Source organism: Triturus cristatus, chromosome 9, assembly GCF_964204655.1.
Source record: "Triturus cristatus chromosome 9, aTriCri1.1, whole genome shotgun sequence".
Taxonomy (NCBI): domain Eukaryota; kingdom Metazoa; phylum Chordata; class Amphibia; order Caudata; family Salamandridae; genus Triturus; species Triturus cristatus.
This window is the reverse complement of record NC_140592.1, coordinates 449,894,621-449,916,369: the sequence shown is the minus strand read 5'-3', so window position 1 is coordinate 449,916,369 and position 21,749 is coordinate 449,894,621. Positions and strand designations below refer to the sequence as shown.

The window sequence follows — 21,749 nt, the reverse complement described above, 5'->3', positions numbered from 1 at the left end:
TGCCCCGAAAACCAGCAGAAACGGCTCTGTGATGAAGGATGGTCCTGCTCGAAACGCTGAGCCTCAGCTGAACGCAGCCATCTTGTGGCGGCTCAAGCCACGCCCCCCCTTCCCTAAGGTATTGATCAATTAAATAAAAATATGGGGCCAGATGTACGACCAGCAAAATTGCGCCTCGCAAATTGCGACTCATTTGCAATGTGTTGCAAATCCCATTGGGGTCGCAAATTGCGAGGTTCATTAATATTAATGAGCCTCTTGCAATTTGCGAGCTCATTGAAATGAAAGGCCCTCCCAGGTATAGTGGCCTGCTGGGCTCAGCAGACCACCATGTCTGGGACTGCTTTTAAATAAAGCAGTTTTTTTTTATTAACTGCAGCCCATTTTTCTTAAAGGAAAACGGGATGCATTTTTTTAAAAAAAGAAACGTTTTAGTTTCCTTTCTTAAGGGCAGTTAGTAGTCCCTGGGACCACTGCCTGCCCTTAAAAATATTTTTAGAGACAGTCACAAAGTGGAAGGGGTCCCCTGGAGACTCCTTCCAAATTGCGACTGCATTACCACCCTATTGAAGAGGGTGGTAATTTGCGAGTGTTTTGCGACCGCAATTGCGGTCACAAAACATTCGTACATTGATTTGTGGACGTAATTAGGAAGGGAACGCCCCTCCCTAATTGCAACTCACAAATCCTAAATAGTGAGTCGCAAATACATTGTGACTCGCTATTTAGGAATTGTACATGGCCCTGGGCTATTTTGCATAATGCACCCTGCCCTATGGGCTATTTAGGGCCTACCTTAGGGGTGATATATATATATATAATAAAAAGTGAGTTTTAGTCCTAGCAAGTGTTTATGTTACCAAGTCAAATTGGTAGTTTAACACTGCATACAGGCTGCATTGGCAGACCTGAGACATGCTTTAAGGGGCTACTAGATTGGGGGGGACAATCAATGCTTCAGGTCCACTAGTACAATTAATCTGCGAGCCCTTGGTATATGGTATGCCACTTTACTAGGACTTATAAGTAAACTAAATATGCCAATAAGGTGTAGGCTAATTTTACAATGTTTTAGGGAGTGAACACACCACCTTAGTGCTGGTTAGCAGTAGCAAACTCTACAGAGTCCTAAGGCCACCAAAAACAAACTCAGTAACACAGGAGGAGAGAACGCAAAAGGTTTTGGGGAAGACCACCCTAAAGCTGACAGGTCTAGCACTCACACTGATTTGTCATTGCGTACTAACCTTGCTTTATTTGATAATAAAATTAAATTGAAATTGGGATGAAGGAGTTCAATGCATTTTTTAAATTACCCAAGAATATGAGTGTAAAGATAGTGTTCATCTTAACCCCTTCAAATTATGATTACCTGTAAAACAAGATGTTTCTGAAAAAGTTTTTTCAAAAAGTTGTTTCTGTGAACACTCAAGAACAATAGGAAGCTAGAAATACGGGGTCGCCTAGTAGATAATGGTGAATGTCACATGAACCACTTCTCTCTTGAGAAACATCTGTATCCCATATATGTCGGTTGGGCTATCATCTGAGACAGGAAAAGCAAACAACAAAACCACATATTGTGCTTCTAGACTCCTGTGGAAGTCAAACAAGCCAAGAGATTTTGGAAAACCTAAGACTTAAGGGAGTCCAAGCTGATATGGACTCTGTAGATCCCCAAACCTATCCTTATCCAGAAGACCTTGAAAATATCATTCGCTGGGTATAAAAGTCAAATTTCTGTTGTGGAAAGCTTTTGCATTTTTAACTAAGGTGGGCCTTTCACTTGGGTCAGGGCTTGTTTAAAAATTGGATGAATGAAAGTGTGTTAGACTTCCTTTGAAAATGAATTGTTTTTGGTGATGTAGTGCAACATTTGTGCTCGTGATGTCATCTGGCATAAAGGGAAACCATGTAACCTAATTTCTGAAAACTAGTGACCTGTAGGATTTCAGTGTGGCTTATGTTGATACCACCTGGTGTTGTTACCCTGAATGCCCTGCATATGTCAGACTATTGAGAATCCCAATTAATTCACAAATCTCAGACTATGGCTGCAGTATTTGGGCTAGGGGTGTAAGAAATTTACGTAGTTCACTTTTGTGTATTTATGCTGAATGTTCAGCAAAATTAAATGTGTGATAGCCACAAATGGCGCATAATAACATGAAATAGCATAATTGTGGGCATTTCCATGGAACAAGTGTAATGCAAAATTCCCAAAATTACTCAGATTTTGCTGGCGTAATTTAAATTTTGCCCAGCCCTAATTTTGGCACATGGTCGATCTTTTCCCGAAGGGTTCCTTTTCAGCCACAGTCATTTCTGAAAAGTGGAGACCATGGGGAATCCAGGGATGAATGGCTTGCATGAATGACCCTGGTCTGTCTTACACAAAGTTCCCTGTAAGCATTAAGACTGCATTGTAGTCACTTTCTGCACACATTGGCTTATTTCAGAGATAGTTACACGTATTAATAGGCACATTTCTTAAATGGTGTTAAACATGAACACTGTTGGCCTTTTCTTTTAATGACATGAATGGAAACTTTATTCTTACCTAGCATGCTCTATTATTGTCACAGATACGCGGAAACACCAAGGACTAGGGTCAGACTTTCATTGTATTCCTTTCTTTTATATCAAAGTCTGATATGAAACATTACCTTATGTTTCCTAGGATATCGTCTTTACTAACTCAGATTCAGTTTCATTCCAGTCTCTTGACTCTATTAGGGATCACAGGGGTAAAGCCCAAGCCACTTTCATCCTAGGTTGGTTCCTAATGACCCTTGGGAGAAAGCTAAGTTAATCTGAGAAGAGAATGAAGGGTACAACAGTCTCTGTCCTCACAGTTCAGCTCTTTCTCACTGTTCCACCTGAGAAAATCCACTTTCCATTTCCCAAATTCTTCTTCACTTGCCTGACAAGCAGTGTCACCTTAAGGATTTGGGGGGCCCCTTGGCAAGACATATTTTGGCTGCCCCTGTTTGAAACAACTTTGACGTGTATTGCCCATTGTGTTTTGCTAATTTAAGTCCTGTGATGACAAAAAAATAATTCATTTTATGATAAGGATTGAGATCCATAAATGCTTGAGCAGGAGATAAAGTTCTGGATATAAGGTGTATTTCATTGAGCCCCTCACTTATAATTTGACTTGATTTAATAGTAATTAGTGACACTGAATACACAAGCTAATCTAGGGTACCACCATCAACTTTAAATTTATTTATGAACAACTGAATTTACTTTCACAAATCTTCAAGACACCTCCGTTATCCAGACTCCTACTTGCAAACATCCCTCTCTTGCAGAAAACCAGATCTGGCCATCTAGCCTTTTCCTACCTCCTTCCTAAAGAGTGGAACGACCTGACGCTACACATTAGAGCCTCTTCTTCACTTCTTGAATTCCGCAAGAAGCAGAAGACCTGGCTCTTTGAGTATTCCCGGTAGGCCGCAGGCTTGATTAGACTCATACCTGCTCAGCACCAGCTTACCCTCCTGGGTGATAGTACACACTGCAAATCAACATAACATAACATATAACATAACTTAACACTGTACCCAATATCTTGTTCATGTAGCTTTACAGGCACATTGTTGTTTCTAGAAATAACCAATATATCAACTTTGCAATGTATTAACACCTTCACATTCATTATCATTCATAATATTAACAGTGTTTTTACTGCGGCACACACATCCACATTTCCTGTCTAACCACTGGATTTGCCCTCTACCCTCCAAAGATGGATATTCTTGAAATTGGCAAGATGAAAGTTCCATAGCAGATTCCCCAGTGAGTCCTGTGGCTTTCACCACGTTAACTGCCAACTTAAGAGCAGGAGTTTTTGTTACCTCAAAGCTTCTCTAGTACTTTCTTATGGTGGTAACTGACTACAAGTTGGGTGCATATCAGTTTTTCTGTGAAGTTTTCAAATGTACACGCGGAGGCTAAAATGCAGAGTACAGCACCATAGGAATCAGTGCTCCCATGTGGTTGTTGGTCTTGTATATAGAAATTGTGTCCGTGCAACATTATGATGGGATGCTTATCAGATTGCTTCTTGAGTCGTTGTGTGACCAATCATCCAGTTCCTTGTCACAAGAACGTATTTTGGCACTAAGCAAATGTTTGCATTTGCATTGCCTTTCTAAGCCAAGATACGTATAAGTAAAGCATTATTCCTTTCTGGTCCAAAGTGTAGATCATTAAGTATTTTCTTAAAAGTATTAAGCCACACCCTCCATTTAATACGCATGTCACCTGTTATGGCAATACATGGAGGTGGAAGTTTCTGATATCTTGCTTGGTTGAAAGTGATGACGGACACACCAAAATAACCAGAAATATACATACAATGCATAGCAGTAAAATATTGTTCAGGAATCACAAACTGCACAACGAATGATTATTTTAAGATGTGTATGGCTTTTAAATAACTTGCATAATCAATGTTTTCTTACCTGACGTCATCTAGCCCCTAGTCCTCTTTGCTATGCCCTAATGAAGGAATCGGAAAAATTAAATTGGCTCAGTCCAAGATGGCTGTTCTAGAGCTTGGTTATTTCAATAAATAGCCACATTGATAAATCTGCACAATTACCCAGTGAACTTTAACCCTCAATCAGTCCTTAGCATTGTATTCTAATTTTAATGTTCCTTTTATTGTAATGACAAAGTTGTTTTGGAATAGTGGAACGTGATGAATTTTGCACACTTATAAAGTGAATGTTATCCTTTATGAGCACTTTAGTATATTAATCCTATCTTAATTCATTTTAATGGAAACAATTAGAAACCAGTATGTAAATGACAAGACTGTTTGGAAAATGTTGTATTTTATTGTTAATTAATTTGTGTGATTTTATTAATAGTGCAATAGTTTTTACTAACTATGCACTCATAAATAACTTGAAACTGCACAAAGAATAAAGAATAATCGGGGGAAAAATGCAAGAATAATCACACTGGTAAATATTTTGAAGATGACTGTCCAATGCATATTAACATAAAATCAGATAAAATATGACAATGTACATTATTTTCTACTGCAGAGTGTACACGGTACATATGTGGCACAGCAGTACTTGAAGAGATGCAGTTAAAGTGGATGAGGAAGCAAGAAGTGTGGAGGAGGCGGGGCCAAGTGCTACACATAGAAAGTTTGTTGTTCTGTGCAGGAGCCCCTCACACTAACGTTCCAATAAATTGCAAGGAGCTCAGCAAGTCATCAAAGCAGTGAGCGAAATAGAGGCCAGCAGAAGAACAGACTAGGAAAAGTACCGAAAGCTGATACAGTGCTGCCCACCGTGACAGTGAGGTTAAGCAGGGGCGGGACTGCTGAGGCAGAGGCGTAGCAGGCAAATGTGATTTGAGGCTCCCAAACGAAGCATGGACTGCAGAATAGTGTACAGAGATCACGTTCACATTGATACAGGAGGAGGAACCATTGGGTCCTGGGTGAGTGTTTTAGTGACCGGTTTGTCACGTTCTAGTGTTTCACAGTAGTGTGTTTCCACCAGCCACTCCCAGAGGGCTGGCTTCTACACTCACCCCACACCCATCCAGCAAAGGTGTCAGGACATGTGACCCTGCCAATAAAAGGGGCCGTGTGCATGTGCCCTGGGCCAGTTCTATATACTATGCCACTGTGTCTGTGTGGTCCTTCCAGGTGCATGAGGGCCTAGGGCCCTGATCTTTACAGATGAGCAGGGAACTGCCCCGTGTGTAGGAGCGCTGTAAACCCAAAATGATGCGAGGGGGAGAAAGTGTGATCTGCATCTGAGGGCACCCCTAACTGCAGCTACGACGAAGTGGAAGATCAGGAGGTGTCCCCAATGACCCGCTGGGTGAGGAGTGAGTCCTAGGGTCTGTGCAGTGTGGAGCTGGTCTATCTGAAGAACCTGTGGAAGGAGAAGAGACTGCCCCAGAATCCCACAGTGAGGTGGACCCCCACCCGGTACCTGTAAGGGACAGAAAGGAGGTACAGCGGAGCTGCGGTCACCCGGTGAAACAAGGTGGGGAATACCAGGTCATGTACATGGACCCTGAGTGCGAGAGCTGATCAGTAGCCAACCCCTATGTGTAGTGCCTGCTCAGTAATCGGGCGCAAGGTGTGTCCCAGTGATGGTGGCGTGAGGCTGCAAGTAAGGCAAAGACACTGTGCTGAAAGTAAGGTGGCTGTAGTGCATGCAGGGTCGAGAAGCACCTGTAGGCTTCCTGCTGCCTGCCGCCTTGATCCTGGGGAAGCGTATTAAAGGAGGCAGTCCGCAGAGTGCGACCCAGCTGCCTGTAATGGGACACCACCTGCAAGTGAGTGGAGCGGAGCGCCGTCCAGCAAAAAGCGCGTGTAAGATAAGAGTGAGCCCAGCATAAAAGAGATGGTGCCCTGGTAGTGAAACTGCAGCACCCTGTCAGAGGGCAAGACAAGACTGTGCCAGTGTCAATTATGTGAAAATCTCCATACTGGTGTTCCGCCAGGCGCTTACACCCCCCCCCCCCCCATCCAGAAAGTGAGCCAGAGCCATATTTTCCTCCGGGGATCACCCAGCACCGTAGGAACTCTCCTGAGGGGATGCCCTCCGTTGTGGTGCCTGGAGGGAGGAAGAGACTGTCCCGGGCTGAAGGGGCCGTGGGACCCACGGGGTCAGGAGAAGCTGCAGCGGCAAGCTGAGAGTGGATGCAACGCCACAAAGTCAGCTGTTGCACTGCACTGAGGGTTGGGGAGTTCGAGGTGCGAGAAGTTCGGCGGCAGCTCAGTGGACCTCAAACAATGTAAGAGGAGGCTGCTCCAGCAAAGCATTTGTGCGCCCTGCATTGCACTGTGAACACCCGGGGCATCACAGCAGCCCCCCGGGGCATCACAGCAGCCATATGATGCGGTTACAAAGCGGCAAAACCGACATGGAGGTAAATGGCAAATGTCCCAAGAGTAAGGGACAGGCAGGGTTCTCACCTTGAAGCTGCTGGGTCCTCTAAAAAGTGTTGCAGTGCCACCTAATAGCCATAGGTGGTCACTGCACCTCACCCAAGAGAACACCTGATTGAGGATTGACCTGCAGTGCTGAGAGAATGTGTGGGGCCCAGAGTTGAAGAGCTGCAAGTGCCCAAGAGACATGAACGGTGAAGGGGAAGTGAGAGGCCATGTGTCCTCATGCCGAGAACTCCTGTAAATGGAGGCAGATATGGGTGTTTATCCCCATAGACTGCGCAGTGTGCATTTGGATAGAGTGCAGAGGACACACATCAGCAAGGTAAGTTAACAGTAGAAAAAAAAAGACAGGCTCTAGCGGTGATCACGCTCTTAGGTAAGGTGGAAGCACGGGAGCGCAAGGCACCAGTCGACATCACCCAAGAAGGGAAATAAAGGACAGGGGAGAGAGAGGTGAGAGGTGTGCACCTCCAAGCAGTTACGTGCTGCCAGCGCACTTGTGAGGAATGCTGTCTGCATACCCAGTTGCGAAGGAACACCACCGCAAGAGGAGGAACCGGGTGAGCAAGGTGGCAGAAGAAGGAGCACCCTCAAGTAAAGGTCAGAGGGCGCAAAGTCAGAAGTGCACCGAAGATTGCACCAGAGAAGCTGACTGCACAGGTTGAAGCCCAAGAGTGGGAGCCCTTCAAGGAAGAGGGTCCATGTCCTTACAGGGTGTGACAGACCCTGCAAAGCCTGCCTGAGTGGAGGCAGAAGAGAGTGCTACGACGGTGTAGCATTGAGGTGCATCAAGGCCTGTAAGAAGTTGATGGAGAAGAAGACCTGTGAGAGGTCAATGAAGAGACCTGTGAGAGGTCGAAGGAGAGACCTGTGAGAGGCCAAAGAAGAAGACCTTTGAGAGGTCAAGAGAAGAAGAAGGTCACAACGAGAGGTCTGGTCGAGGAGAAAGTTAAGTCCTGGTGTAGGACATGGCCAGGGAGACCCATGTGAAGTGCACATCACTTGGAGAGGCTTGGACAAAAGAAAGAAGAGTAATACAAGATACCATCATACTGCTTTGTGAAGAGGATGACGATTAAAGCGAAGAAGTGTGGCATGAGGCAACAGCACTAGAGTCCGATGAAAGAAGAAGAGAAGGGTGTGCCATAGACAACTGGCACACCGCAAAGTACAGAATCTGACTGTGGGTGTCATCGCAATCAAGTGCATCCCCAAGAGCATCTCAGGAGCCTTGGACATCTAAAGTGAAGCACTGTACCTATGAAACATGCAGAGGTCAGTGAGGTATATTTGGCACCATGAGAGGCTGGCCACCCTGAAATCCTCAGCTACACCAAGCAAACCTGAAACCTGCAGAAGAGAGCAAGCTGGACCATTTGTACCATGCACCTTTGGGGTTGCACGTGAGACTGGATTGTTGTCCTGTTTCGAAATCCTGAGCGACCTCTGTTGTGGGCCCTAAAAGATGATCCGAGCAATTCACACCAGCCTGTGGCAATCTAAGGGCAAAGGAAGAAAATGTAGTCTTACGGCTGGAGCGGTCGATCTCGAAGCTGGAGAACCGGGTTCGAGTCTCGCCAACAACGCTCAACATCCTGTGATTCTGGGCAAATCACTTAATCTCCCCTGGCCCGATTCACAGAACTAACTTAAGACAAAATCTTAAACTTACTACCATTTTGGTATTCACAGAATGCACTTACTACTTTTGGTATTCACAGAATGCACTTACTACTTTTGGTATTTACACAATGTATTTACGACTACTTACTTTACGTCCGCACTCGGGCGGAATTCCCGCACCCGGAGCGGGAATTCCAGCCTGAGTGCGGACGTAAAGTTAGTAGTCGTAAATCCATTCTGTGAATACCAAAAGTAGTAAGTGTATTCTGTGAATACCAAAAGTAGTAATTGCCCTCTGTGAATACCAAAAGTAGTAAGTACGTTCTGTGAATACCAAAATGGTAGTAAGTTTAGGATTTTGTCTTAAGTTAGTTCTGTGAATGCGTCCTTCTGTAACGAAACTGGTAGTCATGTAAAGCCCCAGGGATTACCGGTGAGAGACGAATCATCACAAGAGATGTGTCTGCAGCAGCTCCCCAGCAGGTACCAGAAAGCATGAAGATCTGTTGGAGTCTGGTTACACTAAAGACTGCCCTGTCAATGCCGGTGCACCAGAGTCAGCATGGCAGGAATAGCACGACCTGGAAACAACTACATGTGAGGCGCAGTGAGTGACTTGAAGATGGAACTTGTAGCGATTCCTCCATGGGCCTATAGTATGGCCTTGGAGTGACACGGCGTAGTCCACACAGTCCCGTGAAAGCCCAGTGAAGAGGACCTTAGGGGACTCCCATAAGAGGGAAATCCTGGTAAGAGAGGTGAATCCTGGTGAGAGAAAGAAGCCAGAGTTTTCTCCACTATCGTGCAGCTTGAAGCAATTCAGCGTCTGAGGAGGACTCATCAACAGTAACCAGATGTCATCAGTCTATGGAGGCTTGCTGTCCATGGAACCGGGGGATCTTTGAAAATGTATCAGCCACAAACATCAATATTGCTCCACATGCAGCCTCACAGCAAGCATTGTATAGAGACTTCCACGCATTGAGACCAGGTGGGACAGGACCCACAGTGCCCAGGTGAACTGTGACAATTCAAACTGGTGAACGAGAAATCCAGAGTTTATCTACACTTCCATTCATGCCATTCATGCCCAGTTCAGTCTGGTTAAAACGGAGGAAGCATGGCTTGATGCCTGGTGCTCCCAGATGCACCAGTCCACGTATCTTGTCCTGCCAGCAACTCGAATGGAATCAGTGGAGTTGTTGTTTAGTTATTTTGTTCTCTCCCGCAGGTTGGACTTGTTGTCACATTTTTTATAAAGGTTGGGAGGGCTGTAGTGACCGGTTGGTCACATTCTAGTGTTTCACAGTAATGTGTTTCCAGCAGCCACTCCCAAAGGGCTGGTTTCCAGACTCACCCCACACCCATCCTTCACAGGTGTCACAGGACATGTGACCCTGCCAATAAAAGGGGCCAGGCGCACATGCCCTGGGCCAGTTCTATATACTACACCTCGGTGTCCATGTGGTACTTCCAGGTGTGTGAGAACCCAGATCTTTACAAGCGTGAAGAATAGAGGGAGCAGCTCATCTGAACTGATGTACCAAAAATGGGAAACTCTCCCCTTGTGTTGATGGTCCTGGCTGCCTCAGCAGGTGGTGGCGGTTGCACAAAAACATCACTGGAAACGGGATCGACAAGCAGGACACAGTACGAGGAACAAATGAGGACAAAGTGCCACATAAGGAGTCAGCAGTGCACTATTTGGAATAATGGGGGGCTTTAAGTTTGTTTGTAGCGGGGAATCTAAGGAATTTACAGCACAAGAAAAAGAAAGTGTGGAGGAAAGAGTATATTCTCCACTTGATACGTCTGACGTTGGAGTGCTCCATTGAAGGCAATTCTCAGCCAGACCGCTAACTCTTACTTAACATTCTGTAGTGATGTGTGCACAAAAGACGAGAGAGACACAGTTAAAATCTTTTGCTAAGCCACAGGAACTTTAGGAATAAATGGTGATAACACATTTTTGTCCATTTCCAGTCATTCCTTCGCTTACTGATTTTTAGAAACCTTTTTATCCTTTTTTTTACAAAGTTGTGAGTGGTTGACATATTCATTGAAAATATGTGGAGTGGAAACCACCCTTTTTTTAAATTGTAAAAGTTATTTGCGATTTTTTTAAAGAAATGTTGGTTCATTCTGAAGGATTGTTAGTGTGCTCTGTAGTAATTATCAAATAACTATTTGGTAAATCAACTTAAATGATAACTTTTGAAAGCCAGTTCTACTAATTTGAGGGAATCCCAAAGTGATGCACAGATAAAATTAAATAGAAAATGAAATTGAAATATAAAATAAACAGTCTTTATATTGATGATTTAGGGTCTGCATAAAGAAGAACAAGGAAAGGGATGAAGAGGTAGTGCAGCATTCCTGTCCCCTCACACTAGGAATGTGAATGTCACACAAACGTAATATAAATTACACATGTTGCAGCCCTACAGATTTCCATCAAAGAAGTGCTGTGGCTTTACTACGTGGTCGTTACAACGACCACGTTGTTGCTACGCTTGCCATTACATCGCACGTCGTATCAACGACTTGCTGTAGGGGTGTGCAACACCAGGGAATGTGTTGGATTTTAAATCCAACACCTTCCCTGTTGTTGCACAGACTGGAGTAGGAATAGTAATTAGTACTATTCCTAAGTCCAGCGCACCCCCTTCAGCAAGTCGTCGATACGACTTGCAATGTAATGGCATGCATGGTAACAACGCGGTCGTTGTATGACCTCATTGTAAAGCCATGCATTGTGAATGTATGCGTGGAAACGTCATACATTCGTGCTGTGGACTTCAGCCCAAAAAGATGTAATTCCTTGAATAGAACAGACCTCAACTACTATAGGACAGAGTTCCCCTTGAGTATCTTGAGCAGGAGACATTAGAGTGCACCAACTTACTCAGAAGACTGTGGTCCTGCTGCACTGCCAGTACCTAATTCAGACCCCTTCTCATCGACTCTTAGTAGATGAAGTGTATCATACAATCGCCCAAGTAAAGAGGATATAGAAGTGCACATTTCAGCTCTTTAAAAGCCTTTGTCACAGTTTAATCTCAATGATTTCCAAAAAGTATTAAAATAGTCCTCTGGGTTAACAGATAACCCATTGGTCAATTTTTCCATTTATAAATCAATCTTTAGAGGATGGGGTATCACCACTTCTCCCTCTTCCAAGGAGTATATTTTCTTCACAACTCTGGGAATGGATAGATGATCCAATTCCTCCTCTCTCAAAGAACTTAAATCTTGATTTTATCATGCAGAGGAGGAGCCCACCCTTAAAGCTTATTGCATGGTTGAAACCGGATTTGAGAGGAATCCTGCTCCATTTCTGTCATAGAGAACCCAGGTTATCAAATCGGAGTTGCATTATAACCCCTTCTCCTCACATCATAAATATTTGCCTCTGTTTGCATGGCCAACTCAGCAGCACCCAGGGAACAGGAAAATGAAGGGTCAGATTCACATTCCATCTCTTTATGATGAAGAGAGTTACACCCATTTAGCCATCTCAGCAGGCAGAGCATTGATCACAGCCTCCTCAATCATACACTGTTCTTCCACCATTTCCTTGAACCCAGAAATGCTTCCAGAGGCCTGCACTTTAGAGGAGGGGCCCAAGATGAATTATTTTGACGCCTGCTCTGCAATTCCTCATATGGGTCGGCTGTAATTAAAGGTATTCACCTACATGTCTGTTTTCCCTCCATCATGGCAGACAATAATCCTCTAAATGGAAAGGCCTTAATTACCCTTACGCCTCATGAGAAAGTGGCAAAGAGGTAGTGATCCACTTCAAACATGAATCACATTACTTCTTCCATTCTTTTAATTGTTTCAACATTAAATTAAATCTCAGTAACTTTGCCATAAGCAGTCAGCTCATGGATCTCAGGTAAGCAAAAACAGGCCAGCACAGCAGATCCTGCTGCTGAATCACTCACATTTTAGAAAATTACTTTTGCAACATCTCTTTCCATTGTCTATCTCCTGGCACAAGACCTGCAACCAGCAGGAGGTGAAAAAATTATGTTGGGACTGACACGCCATTCTAGGCCCTACATAAAATAAAATAATAAATAAAGGAACTATTTTAAACATGAAAAATAGAGAGAGAGAAACACTGAATCACAAATATCCAAACTATGAGAGCCTACCCAGGAGATAGACAAACAGGATGTCCTCTCCATCTGTAACTCATAATATATGGAAGTGTCTGTTTACCCGACCACCAGCCAACTAGCAGAAAATCTCTGCTATTTACCCAGCATCTGGCAAAATAGTACATGATCTCTGCTGTTTAGCCAGCTGTAGACTAAATAGTAGCGATGATGTACAATTTTACTAGTGCCGGGTAAATATTGTGAATTACGTCTTTATTTAATAAGTCATAAAGACAAAAGGGACTCCAGCTAAAGGTAGTGTGGTGGCCATCTTGTAATGGGAATGCAACGCGTGAAGCATTTGAAAATAAGGGCATATACAAATGTGCAATAGTTTGAAAAAAGATCAGTGCATGAATTAAGCTAAGCTGGTTATAGATGAAAAACATGTAAAATCAATTTTGAATACAAACATTTATGTTATTTCAACATTCAAATAAGGCAGACAGAAAGCAAACAAAAGCTTTAGGATATGACATGCAGATATTTTGTGCCTCAGTTGGGGAGTATTTGGTTGCCAGCAAAGATAACTGAGCATGGTTTTTGAAGCATGTTGATAAATGTTTTATTTACTCATGAAGAAACATTTTGTTATTTTAATGTTCTTGATGCTCCTTTTGATAATTTTGAGGGATGGGATATTTTTGGACTTCTTATGGAAGGTCTTGTGCTAGCTTAAGGCTTCTGTTTAAGGGATATTGTGTTTGCTTACTATTTCAAATCTGACAACACAGCAGCAGTCAACAAGCAGCAGCAAACTGGGAATGTACACAGATACGTAGTATCTGGGCCCCAGAGGAAAGGGCACCTGTATTAGGTCATTGATGTTTGGAGGTGCAGTGCTTTGGGGCAATTTCAGAGATAAATTGAGTAAAACACTATAATGGGGATTATGGTTGACCGGTCGATAATTCCCAGGAATACATATATATATATGCATATATATATATCTATATATATATATCTATATATATATATATTCACTGAAAAAACCATAGGTTTCAGGCACGTTATAGTTAGGAGTTAGCATTTAAAAAACCTCAGAAATTCACTGAAAAAACCATAGGTTTCAGGGGTGTTATAGTTAGCTGGACTTTTCACTTGTACAAAACCATTGAAATTCCCCCGTTATAGTTAGTTCAGCAAACTATAACTCGCGCAACCGCAATGCACTGCTGATGACGTCACATATTACATCACTCATGACATGGTCAGTGACATCACTGATGACATCACTGATGACATCTCAAATGACATCACTGATGACATCATTGATTACATCATCCAGTGAATGTCTGTTTTTCTGAAAATTAAATATGTTTTATATATGTATATCTCAAGGTCGATGGAAGAATAAATGGGTATATAAATGTCTAAATGGATGATTTGTTTTTGAAAAATTGATTGTGTAACTGACTGATTAAGTGTATCATAGTGAATACATGGCTTAGTGAGTAATGTTTAAATATGTAAATATCTGTATCAGTCTCTCACTTTGTGTATATGTGGCTGCATGGGTTGGTGAGTAGCTACATGGGTGTCTATATAGGTTATTAGTTGGTTTTTTGAGTATCAGTCTGAGTGTCTGCATGGTTCGGTGGGGGGTATTACGTAGTGCATAGGTGCATGAATGAGTGACTCACTCTTTGTATGTGTTGAAGACAGCATGTGTGCAGGACTGTATGGGTGGATGAGTGTGTGTATGGGTGTGTTAGTGAGTGAATGACTGTCTCAACGATGTCTTTATGAGTAACTACATATGTTTTAAACTAGTATATGTGACTATTGGTGTATATAAGTGAGTTATGTGAGAGTGAGAGATTGAAAGAGTTCCTGTATGAATAAGTATGTGTTTCTATAAGTGATTGTTTAAAAGACTAAGTATGTGTAAGTTTCCGTAGAAGTAAGTGTGGTGGTGTGTGTATAACTGTATATGCAAGTAAATGTATGTTTGATTCTTTATTAGCATGAGTGACTATGTGTGTGAGTAACTCTATGGATGAGTGGCATTGTGTAACAGAATGTATAGGTGTATGAGTACATATGATGAGTGAGTACATGTATGAGTGACTGTATAGGACTATTGGTGAATGAGTGGATGTGTATGTGGATCTTAGAATTACTGAAGAGGTTGTTGTAACTGGTATTGGTATGTCCATTGTTTTGAAAAGTTTAGTCTCTATTTTTGAATGTGCGTATCAAAGGTTATATTAGGGAGAGAGGAGGTCTGCCACTCTATCACAAGGATGATGTCATCAGTGATGTCATCAGTGATGTCATTTGAGATGTCATCAGTGATGTCATGAGTGATGTCACTGACCATGTCATGAGTGATGTAATATGTGACGTCATCAGCAGTGCATTGCGGGCGCGCGAGTTATAGTTAGCTGAACTAACTATAACGGGGGAATTTCAATGGTTTTGTACAAGTGAAAAGTCCAGCTAACTATAACACCCCTGAAACCTATGGTTTTTTCAGTGAATTTCTGAGGTTTTTTAAATGCTAATTCCTAACTATAACGTGCCTGAAACCTAAAGTTTTTTCAGTGAATTTCAAAGGTTTTTTAAATGCTAATTTCTAACTATGCCTACAGAGATAGGACATGTGAAGAAAGAAGAAAAAATGCACAGAAAGAAAAAAACAGAAGTGCAGAAAGAAGCAACAGAAGTCCTCAAAGACGAAGAAAAGTGCAGGAAGAAGGATAACGTTTAGAGAGAACAAAAAGAAGAGCAGAAAGAATCCTTGTTGCAAAATCATCCTGTACCCTCAACTTTTTCAGACGGATACTGGTGGTAACTGAGTCTGACTAACCAGTCTTAGAGCCAGTGCTATGTTAAAAGACACTTAGAATACAGTGAAAACACCTACATGCACTAGGGAACATTATGCGTTGGGGTCCCCCTGTGATTAGCATGACCTCCTCTGTAAGCCCCTAGTATATAATAGGGCAGGGGGATTAAAACTACCTCTTAAAACAGGCCACAGGGCGTTTTTGCACACGTTAACTCAGGCCCCGTCCCCTCCCTTCACCACTGTGTAAACACTCCCTGTGTCCGTTTTTAGTTGGGAGATTAAGTTCATTTGAATCCTGAAGGTCCCTAGGGTCCAACTAGCCCACTAGGTACCTCCAGTAAGTGCCACAGAGCTGCGTTGCAGAGAGGTGTAAAAAGTGGCACGGCCTGGACCACCTCTCTGCTATGCAGCTCAGTGGCGCTTACTGGAAGCACTTGGTGGGCTAGTTAGCCCCCAGGGGCCCTCAGTATTGAAGGGAAATTATATCCCCAATTTAAAACGTGCCATAGTGCGTGTTTGCACACGTCACCTCAGGCCCCGTCCCCTCCCTTCACCACTGTGTAAACGCGCCCTGTGGCTGTTAAAAGTTGAGAGATTAAGTCCCCTTGAATCCTAAGGGTACCTAGGGTCAAACCAGACCACTAGGTACCTCCAGTAAGCGCCACAGAGCTGCGTTGCAGATAGGGGTAAAAAGGGGCTTGGCCTCAGAACACCTGTCTGCAGCACAGCTCCCTGGCGCATACTGGAGATGCCTGTTGGGCTAGTTGGCCCTCAGGGACCCTCAGTATTGAAGAGGAATTAAATCCCCAACTTACAACTCGCCAGGGGGCGCGTTTACAGAGTGCTGCAAGGAGGGGGCATGGCCTCCGGCACGATGCCAGTCTTTTATTTATTTTAATTTTTTAAGAAGGGGGGCTGTGTGGTTCCCCTTCTTATTCTAATTTATTGGCCCTGGTGACCCCATCCCCCAGGGCCTGTCTCCTAATTATATTTTTTTGACCCCAATCCCCAGGGCCGGCCACTGTTTTTTATTATTTTTTAAAAATATATATTTATAGACACACCTAGGATATGCTGGACAAACCGTACGTACCTATCACCATGACGATTTGCGTGATATTCATTAAAAGGCGACTATGCATACAATGAATCCACGTGGAATGTATTTACACCACTAGTGAAGCTCTGACATGTCTGATGCCCTACCGTGCCTAATCCCGGTAGACACCCTTGTCGTTTATTTATACAAAAATGGGTAGCTATTGACGGGCACATTTAATACACATGCACACCAAGCCATTCAAAGGGGATTCAACAAAAATTCTACCAAAACTAAGCAAGAAACCCCACTCACGGGTAATAAAACACACATACACTGCCGGATGTTTAATACTTTTTATTTTACTCTCTGGAAAGGGGACGAACATCACTTGAGAGTCCCAGCGCGCTCCTGGCAGAGCCCAATGCTGTGTTACACCCACCATTACCTGCCACGTGCCACTCACCTCTGTGTTGTATTCCACCAGCTAGTGCATATGCTATGACACTCTCTATCCCATGTGCACTGTAACACCACCCCGTGAATATGTCATGCCACACTTGTCTTCGCACGGTTATATTGCCCCATCTAACATGCCTTCCTCGATGCCTATGTTATAACACACAGTGCTATGCCATACATATTACAATCTGGGATCCATATCTTTGTCACAGTGCATATGCAACGTTACACTCCCCAGCACATATTTTATATTACAACTTTAGAGACTAGTTAGGTTACACAACACTGCCCTGTGCATATTACACTCCAAGGCGCATATCGCATAGCACGCGCTAGTGCCTGTGCTATCTCACGCTCTCCAATGAATCTGTCATTGCGCACAATGTATTGCATATTATATTTCACGCCTGGTCCATCTTATATCACACTTTTTGGTGCATAGTTTATACCATACACTATATCTAGTTTTCATTTTCAATCGTGCTCTCAGGACTATGTTCTATATAACACTGTGTTCACCTACACTTTTCACGGGCATTACATTTTGCGATAGGGGGTGGAGGGTCAGGGGGTGTTTCTGCCAAGTGAGCCCGGAGTCACAATCATAAACGTCCTCTTCTTCCTGAATAAAAGTGAGATTATGCTGCATACTTGTTCATATTTTAAGTAGTTTGCACAGACACACGTTTTAAAAACAATAAAGTTCCTAATACCCGCCTTCTCTGAACAGTTAGCTTGCTGCCCCATCCCCCTCCTCCCTATCCTCTGTTGTGTGAATCCATGGACTAGCCTCCTCCCTCCTGCCATGCATGGTCTGATGTGCTGCCACTTCCCTCAATTTAGTATGATGTACCAGTCCATTCCTCCTGCCCTCCATTGCCCAATTCTATGCCCCATCATCGACCTCCTGCTTAAACTCTGTGCTTAGCTTGCTGCCCCTATTCTCCTTCCCCCTGCCCTCCGATGTCTTTGTGCATGCCCCTGCTCCATCCTTTTTGCCCACCATGTTCCATAGACCTGCCACTCCTATCTACTCTGAGTGTTCTGTTGAGCTGCCACTCCCCTCCCAACTGCCTAGCATTGTCAGATGACTGTAACCTGTCCCTGCCACCTCCACCCTGCCTGTCCACATGCCATGCCCCTATCCTCTTCCTCCTGTCCTACATGGTCCATTGTACTGCCACACCCTTCTGCCCTCCCTGGTCTGTTGTGCTGCAACTGCTCCTCCTGCCTGCCCCATGCGGTCTGTTGTGAGGCCCCTTCCCCTGAACTTTCTTGTCTGTGCACAGGTCCTGACCCTCCCTTCTATTCTCCATCGTCCTTTGTGCATGCCCCTGCACCCTCCTTCTTGCCCATCATAGCCATTGTGCTGCCACTAACCCTCCCACTTGCCATGCATGGTCTTCTGTGCTGCCATGGCCCCTCCCACCTTCCCTGTGTGGTCAGTTAGCTGCCCCTGACCCCCTCCCACCTTCCCTCCATGGTCTGTGTGCATGCCATCACAGTCTCACTGTTGCTCTTCATGGTGTGTCTTGCTTCTAGTGCCCATCCTGCCTGACCTCTATGGCTATCTTGCTGCTCCTGCCCTGCCCCCTTGCCCCCAGCCCTCTGTTTACATGTGCAGACCCCTACTCCCTCCCTCCTGGCTTGTCTGTTTCATTGTAATGCCCCTGATCCGTCCCTCATGTCCTTTATGGTCTGTTATGCTGCAGCTTTCTCTCCTGTCTGTCCATTATGGTCAGCTAGCTACCATTGCCCCTTGCCCCTCTGTTCTCTGTTGTCCATGTGCATGGTCCTGTCCCCTCCCTCTTTCTTTCTATGGATTGTTGTGCTGCACTCCCGTCCCGCATGCCCTGTGTGGTGTATTGTGCTGCTGCAAACCCTGATGCCTGCCCGGCAGGGTCAGTTTGGTGCACCTCTCCATGTCCCTCCTGTCCTCTGTTATCCAAGTCCATGTCCCTACCCCATTTCCTTCCATGATCCAATGTACCATACTTGCGAACATTTTGAACTCGGTAAGAGGGAGATTTTGAAAAAAAACTGGGGCATTGATTTTCCCCTTTGAGTTACATTGAAAAAGAGAAGATTGTTGACAGGAGACAGATCAAATAAAGCCCATTTGAGCTTAAAAACATTGGACGTTTCCTGGCTGAATCGGGTCTGTTGGCATGTATGGTTGTACTACCATTGCCTCTTCCTTCTGCCCACAATGGTCTATTACATTGCCACAGCCTCTCTTGCAAGTCCTGTATTGTTGGTTTGTTGCCCGTGCCCCCCTTTCCACTGCCCTCCATAGTCTGTTGTGTTGCCACGGCCCTTCCTGCCTGCTCAGTGTGGTTAAATTGTTGCCTTTGCACCCTCCTACCTGCCTTCAATTTTCAGAGTCCGTGCCCCTGGCCTCTGCCTCTCAACAGTATCCTAATGAACAACTAGATTGCTAACATTCTATATTTATTACAAAATTGTGGAACGCCTGACGTCATCTTGATGTAATCAAAACTGTAATACCTAGAGCATTTCCTTTAGAAATTACATATATGAGAGGGTCTTATTGGCATCAAAATTATGGTTAGTGCTCTAAAAGACTAAAATAAGGACATATTTTCTGAGTTTTCAAATAGTGACAAAGCACTTTTAAATTATTTGTTATCTTTATGTTTTTTTATCCAGTTGACCACTTGATTAAATGTTGCACTTAGGGATGAGGATGCGGTGTTACTTCCAGAACTGCAGACTTTGCAACTGGGGAACCAGGTTGGAGTTTCTGCTTCAGCTCGACATTCTGTGATTCTGGTCAAATCACTTAGTCTCCCCATGTCTACAACCAAAATGAATTTGTTCTTGTGTGATGTAACCAATGCTCATGTAAAGCACTCCAATACCTGACAAGTCTGCACTATATAACACTGCAAAAACACAAAATAATAAGTGTTTTGCACACTTCTGTCATTGGGCTATATTTGGGCTACATCTGGGTGATTTTGGGCTACATTTGGGCTCTTTTGTCTCCGGTGGCCATCTTGGGAGATTTATTTGTTATGAAGTTTCCTCATTTCCTCATGTACTGCAGTCTCCTCAGTAGGAAATGCTTTCAGTTTTTTACTTTGATTCCATCATGAAGGTATTCAGATATGTCACACATTTGCCATAAATTCTGAAAGTTAGCACTCTAGTTGCTCATTAGATCACTGTAGTAAAACTACTGTTCACCATGGAAGTCTGCTCCTGGTATTAAAAGTGCATGTTTCAGTCTGCATGTCAGAATTTTTTAATGAAATAGAAGAGGATTTGAGAAGTCACTCAAAATGTGCCCTCATTTTCTTTCTTCAGCATTAATCATAATTTCTATGGCAAAATGAACCCCCTCATTGTGTTCCTTTTTAAATTAAATGTTATAAGTGTTACCAGTTTATTCCAATCAAGATGGCTTCAGGTGTGCCATACTTTTGTCATAATGAAGACAGTAAGCGCTCTAGTTGTTTTTAAGAACACTCTGGGACATTCTGTCATTGGGCTATACTTGGGCTACATCTGTGTGATATTTGGGCTACATTTGGGCTCTTTTGTCTCTGGTGGCCATCTTGGGAGACTTATTTGTTATGAAGTTTCCTAATTTCCTCATTTACTGCAGTCTCCTCAGTAGGAAATACTTTCAGTTTTTTACTTTGATTCCATCAAGAAGGCATTCAGATGTGTCACACATTTGCCATAGATTAAGAATGTTAGCACTCTTTTTGCTCATTAGATCACTGTAGTAAAGCTACTGCTCACCAGGGAAAACTGCTGCTGGTATTGAAAGTGCATGTTTCAGTCTGCATGTCAGAATTTTTAATGAAATAGAAGAGGATTTGAGAAGTCACTCAAAATGTGCCCTAATTTTTCTTTCTGCAGCACTAATCATACTTTTTATGGAAAAATGAACCCCCTCATTTTGTTCCTTTTTAAATTAAATGTTTTAAGAGTTACCACTTTAATCCAAGCACGATGGCTTCAGGTGTGCCATACGTTTATCATAAGTAGGACTGTTAGCGCTCTAGGTGTTCTTTGGAACACTCTGGGAAGCTGCAGTAAAACACAAAGGAATCAACTGACAGTCTCTGCCCTTGTTGGATGTACATGTTTTACTGAGAATGTCAGACTTCATTCTCACATGACTGAGAAAGATAATGTGAATTTACAGAAAATAAGCTCTCAGTTTAGCTTATAGATCACCTTCCAAACCTCTGTGGGAAAAGCATGAGAAAATATTTTTCTCTCAATCATGATATCCCAGCAGAAGGCTTTTTCACATGGTGAAATCACCTCAGAAAATACCACGATTCCTAAAATGAGTATGGTACCATCAACAAATGATTTATAATCTAACTAAAGTCTTAAAACCTTCTATTAACTGCAATGCTTTTTAATGAGGTGCTATCATGTATATTGGTTCCAAGATGGCTGCCAACACTTCTTGGATGAAGTTCTGACAGCCAATCAGATCTCAGGATGAGATGTGTGGTTAGGCTCCGCCCACATATATAGATATGATTTTACTTTTGATTTTCTCAGGAACTACTGAACAGATTGACACCAGACCTGCAAAATGCACATCCCTGAGCTGAGGACTACCTCTCTGCCAAATTTCAAGTAATTCTGTTCAGCCGTTCGGGCTGTACCTTGGACTAAAGGTCCCTACGGAAAATTGCATGGGGAAAATGCGTTTTGGGACCCCCCCTTTTT

At 43.5% G+C, this 21,749-nt stretch overlaps 1 protein-coding gene across 1 annotated transcript in view; it reads left to right on the top strand.

Annotated features, from left to right (window-relative positions):
• LOC146798118 (cytochrome P450 2C11-like) overlaps positions 1-21,749 on the top strand; it is a 359,895-nt gene that overhangs the window by 111,687 nt on the left and 226,459 nt on the right. The window lies entirely within an intron of this gene.